The 19,601-nt window shown below is 38.1% G+C and overlaps 2 long non-coding RNA genes across 2 annotated transcripts; both read left to right on the plus strand.

The window, feature by feature from the left end:
- Positions 1-644: 644 nt before the first annotated feature.
- LOC141609074 (uncharacterized) lies at positions 645-2,724 on the plus strand. Its single transcript, XR_012527185.1, has 3 exons — positions 645-792; positions 1,866-1,952; positions 2,508-2,724. It is a non-coding gene; the product is annotated as an uncharacterized LOC141609074 (long non-coding RNA).
- Positions 2,725-6,885: 4,161 nt separating this feature from the next.
- Positions 6,886-8,871, plus strand: LOC141609075 (uncharacterized). Its single transcript, XR_012527186.1, has 3 exons — positions 6,886-6,979; positions 8,049-8,135; positions 8,691-8,871. It is a non-coding gene; the product is annotated as an uncharacterized LOC141609075 (long non-coding RNA).
- Positions 8,872-19,601: the final 10,730 nt, after the last annotated feature.

Consider the following 19,601-nt stretch of genomic DNA (forward strand, 5'->3'; position numbering starts at 1 on the left):
TTCATAATTAGCTATATGTTTTAGTGCTTGCAAATATGATAGAAAAAAGCCTCTAAATGCTTAGATTCCTACAAAATGTAACAAATAAAAACAATACACCTAGAACACAATATTAGCTCACAAATATACTAATTAAAGTATGATGTGCTATCAAAACTGAGCTAGAACGAGGGGTAAAAGTATATATAAAATGAACTCATTAACCAGAATTGTAGGCATGGCATGTCCTAGACTTCTGAGTAAGAACATTCAGCCTCTCTAATATATTGGGACATATGCCATCATCAGGCCAGGTGGTGAGGTATAGTCTCGTCGTCAAAGCTATTGTAATACCCCGTATTTTTATATAATAAATTAAATGGATATTATTATAAATTAATTATTATACAATTTGTATTACTAATTATATCGTGATAATTGTTGAGTCGATAATTACGCTAAACTATCGTAAGTTAATTAAGACGGGTTTATATTGAATTCGAAAGGTGAGCTAAACAATTAAATATCGACCCATTTGAGCTGGCCCAATAACATGTCCAGCCCAATTACCCTAAACCTAATAACCCTAACCCTAATAAGCACCCTAACCCTAATAGTACACTACCCTAAACAGCCTCCCTCAACCCGCCTCCCTCATTCACGCCCCTCCCCTTTCATCAACTCCAACTTCAACCCTCACGCAAAACGAGAGAGAGAGAGAGAGCAGGGGTGGTGACGGCACTGCAAGGAAGAGCTAGGGGTGTTTGGCGACGACCTAGGGTGGCCCTAGTGGCTGTTTTGGTGGCGGTAAAGGTAAGAACTCAACCTCTTATTCCTCTGTTTTGTATTTATGTCGTGGGTGTTGGTTGTAGTTTCGTGTCTTAAGGAGGGGATATGGGTGGTTGGTGTCGGGGTATTGGTAATGGGTGGTCTGAGTCGCCCCTTTTGGTGGTGGTTAGGTGGGTGTTAGGCGGTGGAAATGGCGGCAGAGGGTGCTGTCGACATGGGTAGCTGAAACGGGTTTGTGTATGGTTTCAGACGAGTTTTAGACGACTAGGTTTGGGGTGGCACCACCGTGGACTCGGGGGAGGTCGAAGTGGTGGTGCCACGGTGTCTGGATTCGTGGGTTGACGGAGTACAACACGGTGGCGGTTTGGGCAGGGGATAGGCAATAGGTGCGGTGGTTGTGAGTCGAGGAAATGGGATGTTTGGTGTTGCGTGGTGGTGAACCAGGTGTTTTGGCGGCCGTGGTTCACCTCGCCGGCGGGAGTCGACCCTACTGGCGGTGGTCTCTGGTGGCTGGGATGAAGTGGGTGTTGGGGCTAGTGGTTGTCACGGCCTTGTGGTGGCCGGTGGTGGTGCGTGGGTGAGAGTGAAGGGGTGGTGTTAGTGACGGGTTATTTTAGTGTTTGAATCGGGTTTTTTGTCATTGTTTAATCTTTAGAATCCGTTAAGTTATCACATGCTTAATTAATTAATTTAATTACCGAGTTAAGTAAATGATTAAAGACGGGTTTTGAGTCGGGTGTTGAGTTATTCAAATAATCGATTCGGGTTTTTATTAAAATCGCATATGACGTTTAATCCTTTAATTATCAATTGATTTTAGTTCCGAGTTATTAAAATAAAATAATAAGTAATCATAATTAATTATTCTGAGTCGGGTTTGTTAAAAGAGAAAAGTTACTATATCGGGAAAGTTTCCATTTTAAGAAATTCTACTTTAATAACCTTCTATTTTGGGAAATTGGGTCAGATACTAATCGGGTTATTTTAGTTACCAGTTGGGCATAAGTTGGTGTCGGGATTGTATTTCGGGAAAGCTTCTATTTTGGGGGATTGCTATATTTAGTAGTTAGTAATTATAAATATTATAATTGTTTTAGGTGACGGATTCGTGAAGGATCGATAGTCAGATTCATTGCTTTATTTCTGGACTGCTTAACTGCTTAATTGGATTGCTGGCACTTGAGGTAGGGAAATACACTTGTCCTATTATCGTTATTGATCGAATTGTGTTAACTTGTTTCATGGTGGTTGAGTTTCGTTATCATTTATATTCGGGAAGGGTGATTGATTGATTTGATCGTATCGAGTATGATATCACAACATCGGGTAAATCGGATGACTTTATGATTTATCGGTTCGATGATTTATATACATATTGCATTGCATTAATTACATGTGAGCATTTCATATGCATTGGAGTTGGAGGATGATGTGGCGGTGACGATGTTGAGATGCGATGTGATGTTGTGATAAGGCCCAGGCGGGTTTTGCAGGACTTGCCCTGGTGTCCTCAACAAGGAGTGCGCGGATCGGCTACGGTCGATATATATAGTCTACCGGGGATCGGTATGGCTGGGTTGTCCGGGTTATGAGATGTGTGTGATGAGTTGAGATGGAGATGGAGGTGACGGAGTATCATGCATATCATATTTTATTGTTTTATTGTTTTCCCTACTCAACCTCGTGGTTGACCCTGTGTATTCGTGAACACCTGTGATGAACCATTTTATGGGGAGCAGACTTGACAGGTTTAAGAGATAGGACGGGAGCTTAATGGGCGTGAGACACTGGATCAGACGACTTAGTAGCTAGATCATCATCTAGAAGACTTTCACTTTTATTTATGTCAGTTCTTGTAAATTGAGTTGAAAAGAGGATTTGTAATAATTAAGTTAAAATATTATATAAATTGCCTTGGAGTTTAATTTGTTATTCACTACCTCGGGAAACCGAGATGGTAACGGTCCGTTTTATTAGAGAATGTCTTGACGAGGACTTCTTTTATAAACCGGGGTGTTACAAAGTGGTATCAGAGAGAACGATCCTCAGGCCTAAACCAATGAGCCCAATGAACATAGGATGTGTCTAATTAAAATGAACCCCGGGATAGAACTGTTAGGAGCACACTACGGTAAGGTATGAGTTAGGGGCCCCCTCACACCGAACCAGTGGTCCTCTCAGTTGAACCGGAAACCATGAGTGTATACGAGAGAAAGGGTAGAATAGTTGCCTAAGGTTGAACCTGAAATTCATATATCGTTGCCAAAGTGTTAACTGATTGATACATTGATTATTGCAGGACAACGCTACGGTAAGTAATTTGTATGAATGATGTGTTGATAACACTATTATGACTAAGTAATATGCGGTTATGTGATCCCAAAGCCATGCTAGTATAGTCTTGTGATAGTAATTAGAAACACTATCGAATTGCATGTTTATAGTCATAACAATCGTGAGTTAGATATACGGAGTAAGATTGAGATGCGAAGGGATTCTATGGGGTAGATGTTACGAATTGTACAGTGTGAGATTTAAGTTATGATGGAGTAGTATCGATAGTATAGTTGTGAGAGTTTGGAACATAGGAAATGAAAGACTTAGTGATGAAACTTGTTTTGGTTGATGTTACTCTTTAATTGACCTTGTTGCCATTTCTTCTCTGTTTATTACCCATCGATGAAAATTTTATGAGAGATAGCCTCGTGAGTTAGTGTTCATTTGACGTTGGTTTCATGCTTATATGATATACGGGTTAGGAGTAATAAATACTTTAGTGAACTGTGGTTAGGAAGTTCCCGTGTCGTGATGTTTGACCAATGATTTTATAAAATCCTCATTTAAATTGTATTAATAATTTTCGCATAATCCCAACTCCATCGATCATAAAATTTGCATAAGTTTTCAAATTAATAAGCCACGAAAAATCTTGATGTTTCAATATTAAATAATAAATTTTGCAAACTGACCCAAGTTTTGAACCAATAACTGTCACATGTTTGTTTGGACCAACTGAGTTGTAAAATTCTTTAAAAAATGAAATTTTGTGCTGTAGACCTAATTATTTTTCCCCTGTGTTTTTAACTCTCTGTGTTTTATAAAATAATATGAATTAAGTTTTAATCGAACGGTTATTTATTCGTGATCCTTGAAAGTTACAACGTGAATCATGACTTGTAAAATGTGTGTTCTAGGTTGAGTTTTCAGATAGTTATTTGAGTAATTCATGAGTCTTCGTAATGGGAATTTATAATATTTTATATAACAATAGTAGCACGCATGTTCAGTAGTTATGTATCTTAACAAGTGATAAAATTAAAACTTAGTTGATAACATTGTTGGCATGATAGTATGAGTAAAATTGAATAAGCTTAGATTGATTTCTAATCAAGGGTGAAATATGTTATACGAGTCCAGTTGTTTGCATATTTTATATACATTTGGCATGTTGTATTATTTTATATCATATTTGCATAGTGGTCGGATATATATAAATATAAAACAATATTGTCATATCTTTGTAAGTTAATGGCGTTAAAAGTTAATTGATTGTTCTAATATACTCGCATGAATAATTATAATAATTATGTCTAAATGTTCCCACATGTAGGATGTCATCTGAGTTTTAAAGACTTTCATGTGAGTTGTGTGCCTAAAGTTATACTTATTACTTTCATTGCATTAAATTATTTCAATTGAACCTAAAACCTATAACATGATAATAAACAGTGTTGTTAATTCTTAGTGGATATGTTCATCATTATATCGTCATAAAATACTAAAGGGATTCTTGCAATTGTAAGAGCATGATATAAAGGAAACTGTTTGATATAATACGACATTTAGCATATCTATATTCCCGAGTCATCACTAACAATTATATTCTAATAAGGATTGTTTATGATAACTATGTTGACAATATTATAATGGGATAACCCTTTTATGATTCACATGATACACGTTGGTTAAATGATAGTTGTTATAGTTACGTTTAATTGAGCCGTGAATATAATTGAGTAAAGAAGTGCAACTAAAATCCTGATGTTGAGGTAATAGTCGTTCATTAGTAAAGATAGGAATGAAATGAATAAGACGAACCTGTAAAGTACGATATATGAGTCGACACCTAAGCTCGTTTGGTTGGAAGGAATTAAATTAAGTTATCTGATTTTAAGTTTCGTAGTAAGCTGTAAATGGATTCTATGACGGCCCTGTTATAAGATTTATGTTAAGAAAATTTTTCACCGTTCAGTATGAAAGTAAAAGTTTTGGAAATGAAATTAAATTTTGTCGTGTGAGTATAAATTCGGAATGAGATTCCAGCCAATGTCTGGTGGTATGGTTCCATGATAATTGCTAGTCTGGAGGAATGAAACTAGAACGGAGTCATAAGTAGTGGGATGATTTAGTCCTGTGGTTTGTTCATGTAGCGAGTTGGTGGGTTGTGATTAGTTACAAATGTCAAAACGGGAAAGGTAATGTGGTGATTTAAGGGAGTAATGTGTTAACATGGTAAGTTGATATTAGCATGACATATAATGAATATTGTAAAATTGGTATAGTTAAATACATCTAATCTTTTGTCATTGTGTTGGATACAGTCTAAATATAATTAACACCAAGAACGAAATTTTGTGTATAATAATCTTGTACGTTAACTTTCCAATATCGTTGTGTACTCGCTTGTTTGACTCGACCAATAAGTTGTAAAAATTGTCAATCAATATGCATGCGTCATTCGTGAATAAATCTCAAACCCTTGTGTTGATGAATAAAAATATTTCTAGGACGATAAGTACTACGAAACTGGTTGTCTTCATTTTATCGGTGATTCTGTGTCTTGACCTAAATCTGTACAATTAAGTAAAGGAAAGTCAGACTGGACCTATTAGGTTATAAATTTTCATAAATCGAACTATTAAGTTCGACCCTAAGATCCCCTATGATTCTAAGGTATGAGATTACAATGATTGGTAAAATGAATAATTACAAATGATTTTTACTGGTAACGGTAGCTTCCCTGAGAGAGTTTGTATATTGATTGTCTTTGGTAAGGATTAGTTACCTTGAGCGTGAGTTGTGAATGTTATATCCTCTTTCAGTTGTTAGCAGTAGTTGAGAACTTTGGTTATAATAATGAAGGTTACGAGGACGTAACCATGTTTTTAGTTGGGTAGGATTGTAAAATCTTAATGCTTAAATTGCACTTGTTTGTAGATTGTAATTTGACCAAGTTGATGTTTAGTTGTGGGGTACCTATACAAATGAGTTCTATATGTTTTGTTCCTACTTCGGTTAGTTGGTTGATGTGAAAAAGGAGAGTGTGATTAAACTACTGGTAATGAGTTATGAGTTGGCCTATGAGCCGAGTGATGATTACGGGAGTTATGTTTACGGTCCAGGGTGACCATGATTATTGAGTTACTTGAGTTGAGATCGGAAATTAGATGGAAGATGACGGTGTTCTCAGATGATTACTTAGTTGTTATACATTTGTGTTCTCAGGTAGTTATTAGTTGCAGTTAGTTGGGTTAAGAAAAGACGAGTTAAACTTCGGGACGAAGTTTATTTTTAGGAGGGAAGAATGTAACATTCCGTATTTGTTATGTTAATTGGTGTGTCAAAAGTGTGTGTTAACCGAGTTAGAAATACGTGACGTCCGTAAGTACGATATACAATACCCTTCTGTTGTTTGAGTATGGGAGCGAACTTCGGGACGAAGTTCATTTTAAGGGGGGAAGACTGTAATACCCCGTATTTTTATATAATAAATTAAATGGATATTATTATAAATTAATTATTATACAATTTATATTACTAATTATATCGTGATAATTGTTGAGTCGATAATTACGCTAAACTATCGTAAGTTAATTAAGACGGGTTTATATTGAATTCGAAAGGTGAGCTAAACAATTAAATATCGACCCATTTGAGCTGGCCCAATAACATGTCCAGCCCAATTACCCTAAACCTAATAACCCTAACCCTAATAAGCACCCTAACCCTAATAGTACACTACCCTAAACAGCCTCCCTCACCCGCCTCCCTCATTCACGCCCCTCCCCTTTCATCAACTCCAACTTCAACCCTCACGCAAAACGAGAGAGAGAGAGAGAGAGCAGGGGTGGTGACGGCACTGCAAGGAAGAGCTAGGGGTGTTTGGCGACGACCTAGGGTGGCCCTAGTGGCTGTTTTGGTGGCGGTAAAGGTAAGAACTCAACCTCTTATTCCTCTGTTTTGTATTTATGTCGTGGGTGTTGGTTGTAGTTTCGTGTCTTAAGGAGGGGATATGGGTGGTTGGTGTCGGGGTATTGGTAATGGGTGGTCTGAGTCGCCCCTTTTGGTGGTGGTTAGGTGGGTGTTAGGCGGTGGAAATGGCGGCAGAGGGTGCTGTCGACATGGGTAGCTGAAACGGGTTTGTGTATGGTTTCAGACGAGTTTTAGACGACTAGGTTTGGGGTGGCACCACCGTGGACTCGGGGGAGGTCGAAGTGGTGGTGCCACGGTGTCTGGATTCGTGGGTTGACGGAGTACAACACGGTGGCGGTTTGGGCAGGGGATAGGCAATAGGTGCGGTGGTTGTGAGTCGAGGAAATGGGATGTTTGGTGTTGCGTGGTGGTGAACCGGTGTTTTGGCGGCCGTGGTTCACCTCGCCGCGGAGTCGACCCTGCGGCGGTGGTCTCTGGTGGCTGGGATGAAGTGGGTGTTGGGGCTGGTGGTTGTCACGGCCTTGTGGTGGCCGGTGGTGGTGCGTGGGTGAGAGTGAAGGGGTGGTGTTAGTGACGGGTTATTTTAGTGTTTGAATCGGGTTTTTTGTCATTGTTTAATCTTTAGAATCCGTTAAGTTATCACATGCTTAATTAATTAATTTAATTACCGAGTTAAGTAAATGATTAAAGACGGGTTTTGAGTCGGGTGTTGAGTTATTCAAATAATCGATTCGGGTTTTTATTAAAATCGCATATGACGTTTAATCCTTTAATTATCAATTGATTTTAGTTCCGAGTTATTAAAATAAAATAATAAGTAATCATAATTAATTATTCTGAGTCGGGTTTGTTAAAAGAGAAAAGTTACTATATCGGGAAAGTTTCCATTTTAAGAAATTCTACTTTAATAACCTTCTATTTTGGGAAATTGGGTCAGATACTAATCGGGTTATTTTAGTTACCAGTTGGGCATAAGTTGGTGTCGGGATTGTATTTCGGGAAAGCTTCTATTTTGGGGGATTGCTATATTTAGTAGTTAGTAATTATAAATATTATAATTGTTTTAGGTGACGGATTCGTGAAGGATCGATAGTCAGATTCATTGCTTTATTTCTGGACTGCTTAACTGCTTAATTGGATTGCTGGCACTTGAGGTAGGGAAATACACTTGTCCTATTATCGTTATTGATCGAATTGTGTTAACTTGTTTCATGGTGGTTGAGTTTCGTTATCATTTATATTCGGGAAGGGTGATTGATTGATTTGATCGTATCGAGTATGATATCACAACATCGGGTAACTGGCATGACTTTATGATTTATCAGTTCAGTGATTTATATACATATTGCATTGCATTAATTACTGTTGAGCATTTCATATGCATTGGAGTTGGAGGATGATGTGGCGGTGACGATGTTGAGATGCGATGTGATGTTGTGATAAGGCCCAGGCGGGTTCTGCAGGACTTGCCCTGGTGTCCTCAGCTGCGAGCTGGCAGATCGGCTACGGTCGATATATATAGTCTACCGGGGATCGGTATGGCTGGGTTGTCCGGGTTATGAGATGTGTGTGATGAGTTGAGATGGAGATGGAGGTGACGGAGTATCATGCATATCATATTTTATTGTTTTATTGTTTTCCCTACTCAACCTCGTGGTTGACCCTGTGTATTCGTGAACACCTGTGATGAACCGTTTTATGGGGAGCAGACTTGACAGGTTTAAGAGATAGGACGGGAGCTTAATGGGCGTGAGACACTGGATCAGACGACTTAGTAGCTAGATCATCATCTAGAAGACTTTCACTTTTATTTATGTCAGTTCTTGTAAATTGAGTTGAAAAGAGGATTTGTAATAATTAAGTTAAAATATTATATAAATTGCCTTGGAGTTTAATTTGTTATTCACTACCTCGGGAAACCGAGATGGTAACGGTCCGTTTTATTAGAGAATGTCTTGACGAGGACTTCTTTTATAAACCGGGGTGTTACAGCTATCCACCAAAACAATATTTATAACTTCACAAACTACTCTTAGTAAGGAGGTAAGTAAAGGTCGGATCCCAAGGACGGGTATTGATGTAGGATTTTCAATTGCAAGTAGCGATGTCTTAGGGTGTCACAAATTGGGTTGAGATGAGGTGTAATCTAAACTAATCAACAAGATGAATGCAAATTAATGAAAACAAGGTAAAGCAATTAAAGGGGTTTGTAAACAATTGATTAAAAGCACTAGGGTGTCATGGGTTCATAGGGGATTCATGGAAATAGATCATACAAACATATTCTCAATTAAAAGCAAGCACTTATTGTTGTGATGGGATCGAGTTAGTGTATATCTTACAATCCCTAGGAAGATTTAGGTCCCGGACCCGAATCGTCTAGACTGTACAACACCTACAAGTCAACTTAGTCTCCTCCTATTTCACTCTATGCATGGTCTAATGAGGCTCGAGTTGGTTTATGTCTTACAAGCCTCATTGAAAAGATAAGGGATGGTAAAAAAATGCAAGGTTTCATAGTCTAGCATTTCATCAAACATAACATGTGCATAAATTGAAATCACAACAAGCAAGCAATTTAATTATGAAAACATATTAGATTAAGCATAGATCAATCCCCATGTTTGTTTCCCCTAATTCTCCATTAACCCTAGCTAAAGGACTACTCATTCATGATCAAGTTTAACATGCTAATAAGGTTGTCAATCATACTAACAAAGCAAAATATTATGAATAAATGATATAATTAACAATAATTAAACAAGGGTAAAAAGGGATTATACCTATATGAGATGATCCAAATAATAAAGCAAAGAATAATAGAAGTACTTGATGATTGATGGAAGGTTGTCAATCTTCCAATAAACCCAAATAATCTTCGAAATTACCCAACTAAACTAAGAACAATTGAGAAATTAAGGAAAGGTTAAGATGTGATTAATATTGAGAAATGTATTATAACTTTGATTAAGACTAAATTAAGAGAAGATTAAGATGATATTAAGAACTAATTGTTGTATGATTAAAGCTTGATATTAATCTAGGTAGTACAATGGGGTATTTATACTAAAATTAAGTACAAGGATTAGAGTTACTAAGGGCTTAAATGACTATTAAGACCCGCAGAAAAATTAACAATCTTGCTCATCCCGAGGGACATGCGCGCATCGTCATGTAACTCCCACTAGGATCCGCTCGTCCTCTCCTGAAGCACGGCCTGTCCTGTAAGAAGATCCGCTCGGATCACCATGGAGATGCTCGGATTGTGGCTCTTCAATCCGCTCGTCCCTAGATAAGGACGCTCGGATCCTGGCACTTTGGTATGCTCGTCCTGTGCTCAGGATGCTCGGATCCTGGCACAGGGTTCTCCTCTTGTTTGGCTAATTGGCAATACGCGGGGATCGTGTTGGGGATGCAAGGATCTTTTCATCATTGCCCATTACACTTCATTTGTTTGCTTAGGCCTCTAGTGTCGGTCTTCTCTTCGATGCTTGTTCATTGGATGCGATCCATTTAGCTCCATTTTGCTCCATAAATGCAAGGTTAGCGATCCTCTCATACCAAGGACACAAAACCTTAAAGAATATGCAAAATGGGAAAGTAAAGGTAAGAAATGACCCTAATATATGCTAGAAAGCATGAAAACGGGGCTAATTCGGGGACTAAATGTGCTCAAATATGAGTCACATCAAACATCCCCAAATCGAACCTTTGCTCATCCCGAGTAAAGAGGTGACTAAAACTATGACCTTTATTTAAACTAGCCTACTAATATAGCCGATATGAGATAATTAACGGGTCTCACTCCGCCCCTTCAACTCACAACAAGACATCCATGAGGTAGGGTGCCTTCTTGCAAGGCAAGGTAGGGCTTGCCAAAATGGCGATACATCCAAGCATTTGGCATACAAAATAAGTAATGGATGCATCTAAAAAAATGAATAGCCATTTTCCTCATCTAAGTGGCAGAAATTATCTAGAAGGGAAGCAGTCTAAGGGTACACACTCCATTATAGATATGGTTTCTTCAAGTCACTAAGCCTAGGAGGATACCAATAAATCACCTCCAAGTTGTGTCAAGCTAGGGTACCTTCGTCCTCAATCGCTAAATGATTTCGTCAAGAGTAGACTCCTTATGGTGTTAGAAACACTGTAAGATCGCAGAATTCCCTATGTGATAGAATTGGAAGATGGTTGCATGGTTTCAAGGCTCACCTTGGAATAAACGGTAGCCAAGGAGTTATCACACCACAAGGTACTCTTGACAAGGCCTTAGTCCATGGGTCAAACGATACTAGCATGACACATCCTAGGGTGTTTTAGAGGTATTCTAATGAGCAAAGTCTCAAGAAGAACAATTATCTACAAGGACCTTATATACACTTGTCAAGTTTCCCAAATAGATGTTTTCACAAATTGTTTTCCTAAAATGCAACTACATGCCATGATGCAACTAACATTTATACAATTCTAAAGCATATGCTTCTATCAACTAGTATGTCATATAAACTACATGCAACTCCTAAGATCACATTGGTTCATACCGCATCAATCAAAATAAAGCCACATAGTCATTAACATAGAAAGGAAAAAGGAAATAGGAAACATCATACCATGCGGTCTTCATATTCCTCATGCCTCGGATGTGGCGTAGTCGATCCAATGTGATAGGAGGACAAACAAACACAAGTATAAACACAATATACAATTCTATACTACAAAGGAATGAACATGTTTTTGGATTTTCAAATTTTTATGGTTTTTGTTTTTATGAAATCAAAGAACATATTTTTGTGTTTTTCGAAATTTTTCAATTTTTATCATTTTTGATTTTAAAAGTTAAGTTAGAATTTCCCATCCCCACACTAGTATGGGCATTGTCCTCAATGGCCAAAACGATAAGAAATTATGCAATGCAAGCTAAATGAAAATGCATGATTTCTACACTAATATGCAAAACTATATGACATATATAACAAATGAATACAATCTAATCTACCCTATATGATGCATGATTTTATTGGTTGGAGAGATAATTTAAATTAACTCCCATTCCTTGTGTTTGAACTTCCCCAATCCAATCAAAACACTATTTCTAATGTCAAAATAGGGAAGTTCATGCACAAGGCAAGAATGCAATGCATGATTCTAATTGTCATTTTGGATTTTCAAATGTGGGAATAATAAATGAGACACCTCCGTGGAACCGAGCTGGGAGTCCTTTAAGTGTTGCTAGGACTCAAAACTACCAAGAGTCAAGATTGACTCAACAAATGACCAAGATTAAATTTTAAAACAAGAGATATAAACAAAGCTAAAGGAGGTGTAGGAAACTCACAATGGAATAGGTTGAAGTCAAGTAGTCAACCCCGCATATGTGGTATCCTTCAAAAAAGCTTGTCAACCCTCAATTGTCGCTCATTGCGACATCCTCATAACCGGCCTCATCGCCGCCATCATCATCATCACTTTTATCATCAATTTCTTCATTATCTTCTTCATCATCCACCTCCATTGACCCGGAGGCTTCACCACTCTCATCATCATCATTGGAACCTGAACCTTGCTCTTCTTCTTCATGGCATGAATCACTACCTTCTCCGTCTTCAAAAACAACAACCTTCTTTCTATTAGCCACCCGACTATCCATTTCAGCATCTTGAGAAGCATTTGGGAAGAATGCCTCCTTATCCGCCTAACTTGGCAAAGGACATGAAGGATCAAGTAGTCCTTGCCTAGCTAGATATAGTAGGGGTGGATATTAGGCACGGTAAGCATTCACCCGATCTTTGTGAGCTTCTTTATTCATTTATTGCATTAGTTGGGTCAAATATGCCTACCATGACATTAGAGCCACTTAGTTTGAATTCTTGGTAGGCAAAGGGATATGGTAGAGTCACAATGGTGGAGGAGGAGGGCTTTGCATTTGGTTCCCTATGTTGCTTAATTATCAATTCGGCTTCCTCGGAGATGGGCAATAGGTAGTTTGGTCTACGGATAGAGATACGGCAAATCTTGCTAGGCAAGACAAAGGACTTAGCTTCTTTGATGAACCACTCATATTTGTTGTCAATATTGTAATTCTTGACCCAATGGAATTTGTTGATCATAGTACTTGTTGGGCCTGGAATTCCGCACTACTGACAGGATAGAATTCTACCCTCGCCTGACGATCAGGGCAGGTCCGTCAGGGTAGTCCAAGTTTGGCACCAGTTGATGAGCCTAGACTCCCGCATCATCTTCAGGGTCAAGTTCAACCCTGGCCTGACAATCAGATTGTCAGGACGTCAAGCCACCAGGGTGTCAGGACGTCAGGCTATCAGGGTACAAGAAGACAGGCGCCAGGCTGGAGAGGACAACGGTCAAGTGTAAGGTCAACATTTGACCAAGTCATGGATAATTATATATAATATTTCTACAACATAAATATGGTCATTAAGAGGAAGATTTGGTCATAAAGAAAGAGCATTAATAGGCATTAATGCGCAATCAAGACAGCAATTAAGGAGGAATATTCAACATTAACTACAAAGATTTGGCAGCCATTCAGCTTGGCTATATAAGGAGCATTTGAAGATCATTTGGCAAGAACAAGGCATACTCTAACATGCACAACACAACTTATCACATTACAAGCAAGACTATTATAATACTTAGAGAAAATATTATACTTTGTGCTCATTATATTATAATCCTCTTAAATCATAGTGAAATCCTCTCCTGGCTTGGTGCCCGTGGTTTTTTCCCATTCAAGGGTTTTCCACGTACAAATTCCTTTGTCATATTATTTACTTTATTTGCACTACTTTTATTATAATAATCAATCCTGCCTAGGTACTATTACGATAACATCAAAATAGGATAATACTAGTTAACCCCCATACTATTCTACCCTGGTCATATTTCCAGCCCTGCGCAAAATATGGACAAAACAATTGGCGCCGTCTGTGGGGAAAACTAGTTTATTAATCCCACAAGAATGTTCACAAGATTTTCTCTTCTCACAAGTTTGAGAAACTTGGGAAAGATTGATACAAGAGTTTCTATAATTCCCAATTCAAATGAAGAAATGCGAGATCCAAAGGAAAAATTACCAAAACAAGTCAAAATTCCTTCCAACGATCATAAGTATAACAAGCTTCAGCGTTGACCAAGAGAATGTGGATTTCAAGGACATATTTGTCACGAAAGACATTCAAAGATAAGTTTTTCCTAGATCTAATACAAGTTTTGCAAAATGTTAACAATATATCTTAAAATTTCGTTACTTAGGCTTTTATTTTACGGTGAATTTTCTTAATTCTAATAATTTGATGTTTTTAGGAAATAAAACCTTGAACTTTGAATATTCAAGCCTGGCAGGGCAATCCAGTCCTGATAGTGACAGGCTTCAAAGTCAGTTCTGGTCAATATCAGGGCAGGCCTCAACGTCATTACAAGCCTGGCCATTCAGTTCAACCCTGAACGGTTGTACAAAGCCTGAGATTAGACACAAGGAGATTTATATCACTCAACGTGGTACATTCTTAGTGGAATGAGATAGAGGAAGAAAAAAAAAAGTGAACAACATCAATGAAGAAAGAGCTCTCAAAAATAAAGTTTCTCGCTTAATCAAGCCTGACCGCCTTTAAAGATCGAATCAGGACCGACCAGACAGGGAATGCTGATTGACAGTATGAAATGAACTAACACAAAAATACATCATTAAAGGTATTAAGTAATATTCTTGCACAGGTAAGTCGTATCCTTCGCATAACTTATAAATAAATATGGCATCATAAGTACATATTCCAAGGTAGATATGAATTAAATATTTTTAGTAATGACCATATTACATATGATAGTTTTTGGACAGTCCTGATATGCCAGGGTCAGGCAAACCTAACCTGACCTGGCTGATCAAGGAAAAATAAATCGACCAAGCCTGACCTGGTTGAATTTTTGAAGGATGAATTAACCTGTCATGACTAGCCTGTCCTGATATACTTAGATCTATTATCATACTACTGTTATGAATCCTCACATGATTACTCATTAACTTTATCTTATTATATATCAAGCATGTCTAGCATGATTTTAGAATCTTTGATCAATAGAATTTTTATTATTAACATGTTACACACATTACACAACATGAACGTTTGGAGACATAATCTATCATGGCCTACTAGTTAACGTGGTTATGATTTATAATTCATGTGTATCATTTATAAGCTACTTGTGATATCCTTGTAAGATATTTCGGTCCTGCCAAGTGCAAATTTATGTGACATGTGGTAAGTTTATGAGTTACATGGTGACCAAAGGAGACATAACAGTCAGTCCTGAACGGATTAAAGCAATACTGGAGTTACAATTACCAATACTAGTCAGGGGCATCCAAAACTGACAGGCCGGATTCTGACCTGAACAAAAATCAGCCATGGATTGTTATATTGAAACCTTAAAGCCTTCTGAGTCAGGTAAGTTCCTCACCTAGTAATTATAGTACCCAGTTAGGGGCACATGTGTAGCATCATCCTGCATGGAAATAGATCAGGTATGAGTACCCTGACATGCATGTCCTAATAAGATCTCACTCCCCTGATTCTATCAGGCCTGAATTAGTAAGTTTCTATATATATATATATATATATATATATATATATATATATATATATATATATATATATATATATATATATATATATATATATATATATATATATAGCTTTGCTTGTTCTCATTTTTTATACAATTGAAGTAAATGCTAATGTTATCACCTATAGACTCAATATTGACACATCTTTGAAGTCTGTGCGGCAGAAACAGCGCAAATCCACCCCTGAAAGAAATATAAACATCTACGAGGAAGTTAAAAAACTCCTGAATACGAGGCAACATTATTCAAGGATTAGAAGCTATATTTATCATCGTCTCCATTTTTACTTGCCAAGCCAGGCAAAGGAAAACCCCTGCCGGTTTATCTCTCTCTCATTGACACTACTGTCAGTGCCTAGTTAAAGTACAGGAAGGTCAGCAACATCATGTCTACGATGTAAGTAAAAGTCTACTAGATGCTGAAATGAGGTATGATTTACTTGAAAAATATGTTTTAGCTTTAATTATATCGTAAACCAAGTTGCACCCTTATTTTGAGTCTCACCCTATATTAGTTAAGTCTAACCTACCCATAAAAATTGTCCTGCGAAAGCCTGAACTGTCAGGCAGGGTGGCCAAATGGTCAATCCAGCTTAGCACCTACGATATTTCCTTTGAACCCAGGACAACGATCAAATCACAGGCCTTAGCAGACTTTGTGGCTGATTTCAGCCCTAACCTAGAATCTGACCTGGAAAAAGAAGTTAACCAGTTAGAAAATAAGACCTCAGACCAAGAATGGACCTTGTTCATAGATGGGGCATCCAATGCCAGGGGGACAGGGTTAGAATTATTGCTTAAATCGCCACAGGGAGACACGATAGCTCAGGCTGTAAGCTGTGAATTCAAAGCCACCAATGATGAGGCTGAGTATGAAGCCCTCATAGCAGGACTCAAGGTATGTTTAGACCTCGCTGTTCAAAACCTAAACGTAAAAACTGATTGACTTTTAATTACAAATCAAATAAAAGGAATTTATACAGCAAAGAATGAAAAAATTATTTTATATTTAGAATATGCCAAAATACTTTGCGATAAATTCATTTTATTTGATATTGAGCAAATACCAAGAGACCTGAATACCGAGGCTAATGCTTTGGCCAGCCTTGGTTCAAATTTCACCCCTGCTATGATAAAGTACCTATTGTATATTTACTTGAACCTACCATCAGCAAGCCTGAATAGGTAAACCTGTCAATACTGACAATGATTCATAGACAAAGCCTTATTATGATTGGTTCCTGCGAGATATACTACCGTAGGGCAGGCATAAGGCTAAGAGCATTTGGAATTAGAGTTCTACCTATTTTGTTATCAATGACAAGTTGTTTAAAAGATTTCAGGTCGGACCATACTTGAGATTTCTCGTACCACATGAAGCAAAGCAAAGTTCTCAAGACTGGTTATTATTGGCCAACCCTGAGGGCTGACTGCCTTAACTACAGCATGAAATGTAAAGCCTGGCATAAGCATGCTCCGACTATTCATCAACCATCTAAGTTATTGCATCCAATATTTACACCCTAGCCATTTGTGGACCGGGGCATGGCTACCCTAAAGCAAATGGTCAAGCTGAAATTAAATGAAAAGGTGGTCGTCAAAAAGAAAACAAAAAATTGCCAGCCTGGCCAAACTCCTTATTCATTAGTTTAGTGTTGTGAAGAAGTCACCCCTGCTAAAATCCATGTAGATATGGTTTGAATATCTTTGAAGCAAATATCAGCCTGGCCCCAACAGATTGAAGAATCTTACATGCTCTAAACATTAGAAGGAGAAATGATCCCAAGAGCTTGGAATGAAACACATTTGAAATTATTTCATGTATAAGAATCTATATCAGCCCTGAATCAGGTAAAAACTATATCTTTGCTATCAGTGTTTCAACCTGACGTGCTATTTGAAAAATTACGTGCTTTACATGTCCTATGTGCAATCCATGTCTATATATATGCAACTAACCTAATTTCTCTTATTTTTTAATCCTGAAAAATTATACATGATAAATATTTATATGCATAAATATTCAGGATTGAGGGCTACTCTACTATACATTAGTTTTTAAAACAAAAACTTTGCACTTAACTGTGCCTAACGAGTTGGTAACCATCACCGGATACAGTAAATGTCGGGACTAATCAGGCATGAAATAATTGCCTGACTTGACTAGGTTTACTGCACATATTTATAACCGGCTGGACGCAGCAAGACGGTGCAAGGGTGTTCAATCCCGACCATCAGTCTAAAAAGCTCTCCTGTCAGACCGAGTACCAAGCCCTCCAACAGCGGGGACATAAGCCCTCCCGTCGTAGGTTTTTTCCCACCCTTTCAACCACTATGGCAAAAACCATACATGGTTGAATTACTTACGATGGCTTAACCGCAAGACAGGTTCAAAAATCTAACAGGTTAACAAAATAAAGATTTTAACAGGTTAATAGGTTTAAAGAAAACAGGTTAACAGGTTTGAAGAAAACAGGTTAACAGGTTTGAAGAAAACAGGTTAACAGGTTTAAAGAATGACAAGATTGAACAAAGCAAGCCTAAAAGACGAAGTTTATATCATTAATAAAGCCCTTACCCTCTGGGGCAAAGGTAACCAAATGTATATTCATCCTATCAGGGATAACCTCCCTGACTAGGACCAACGAAATATGAAATTGCCTTTACAAGGACATTCCCCCTGGGCAAACGTACAAAATGATTAATGATTCTACCAAGGACATTCTCCTTGGTTGGACAAAATACCATTGCTTGACGTTTATGCGAATGACATCCCTCTTGTCAGGGCTAGATACTAACGCCGATCAGAAATTATTCCTCGCCTGGCCGAGCGCCATAATTCTTCTTTTCACGAAACATATTAGCCTCTATCGGCTCAGGATACTTTTCCAATTAATCCTTGTCTTACCTTGCCTTATCGCAGTAAATGAACATTGAATCACACACTCCGTGAATACACTTTATAAAAAAGCAAACATTACTGATTCATATAGTGGGGCAAAGACAAACCAGGTCAACTGTACGCAGGCTACATGACTGAATCAGAGGTTCAGGGTAACATGTTGAATATAGCGAGCAGGAATGGTAGGGGCATCAGTTAGATCAATTAGCTTATCAAGATCAGCTCCAGTACTAGAGACAGGCCAACCACCTGTGAACTTTCCTACTTGACTTTGGCAAGCCCGACATTCAAGTTTTACCACCAGAAGTTAAAGCCCAACAGCCTTAACATGCTTAAAAACCTTGAAGGAGCCCCCAGCCTTCACACAGCAAGAAAAACGCTCTACCCTATAGCAGAATGGCCATGACCTCTCCGCAGGAGGAATAGCCAAGAAAACAGTTACCCACGCAGAAGGATACTTAATATTTCTCACCAAATCATCCACAGCAAAGAAGGTACATCCTGTTAAATATTTCCTGCTTTCCGTTGAACTAATAGAATATGTGCCGGACAAGCAAAAGTTACAGGATACTTACCACCAACGCATGCATCATGATTGAGATACGTCAAGTCAGGCCCAACCAAATTGGTCCTGATAAATATGTAGCCAGTCCACCCAGGTGGGAGAATTTGCAGGAATCCATATGTCAGGATCAGCAAGTAATGATCCCGTTATCCTTCAAACTTTTCTCAAACTCAGGTTTGAGACGATTGGGGAAAGAGTGTTGTTCGTCGAGAGCATTCATTGGCTTAAACTCAATTTTTTGTAGAAGATGGTGAACTTATCAACAGCTATAGCATGGGATGTATCTCCAATAATGATGGGTTGATTTCCAAAAGATTGGGCTTATTTTTAGTGTTTGGGACGAAAGGTGTGCCAGGAGCAACATCAACCCCGGTCGATTTTCTTTTTACAGCTGCAGTTAGCTTTTCTGGTAATTTATGGGAAAATAGATGAAGCTTGAAGATAAAGATCGAAGAAAGATTGAGATAGATATAGAGGAATTGATCAAGTATTGGTGGATAGTAAAGCATGAAG

Source organism: Silene latifolia, chromosome 10 (genome assembly GCF_048544455.1).
Source record: "Silene latifolia isolate original U9 population chromosome 10, ASM4854445v1, whole genome shotgun sequence".
Classification (NCBI taxonomy): domain Eukaryota; kingdom Viridiplantae; phylum Streptophyta; class Magnoliopsida; order Caryophyllales; family Caryophyllaceae; genus Silene; species Silene latifolia.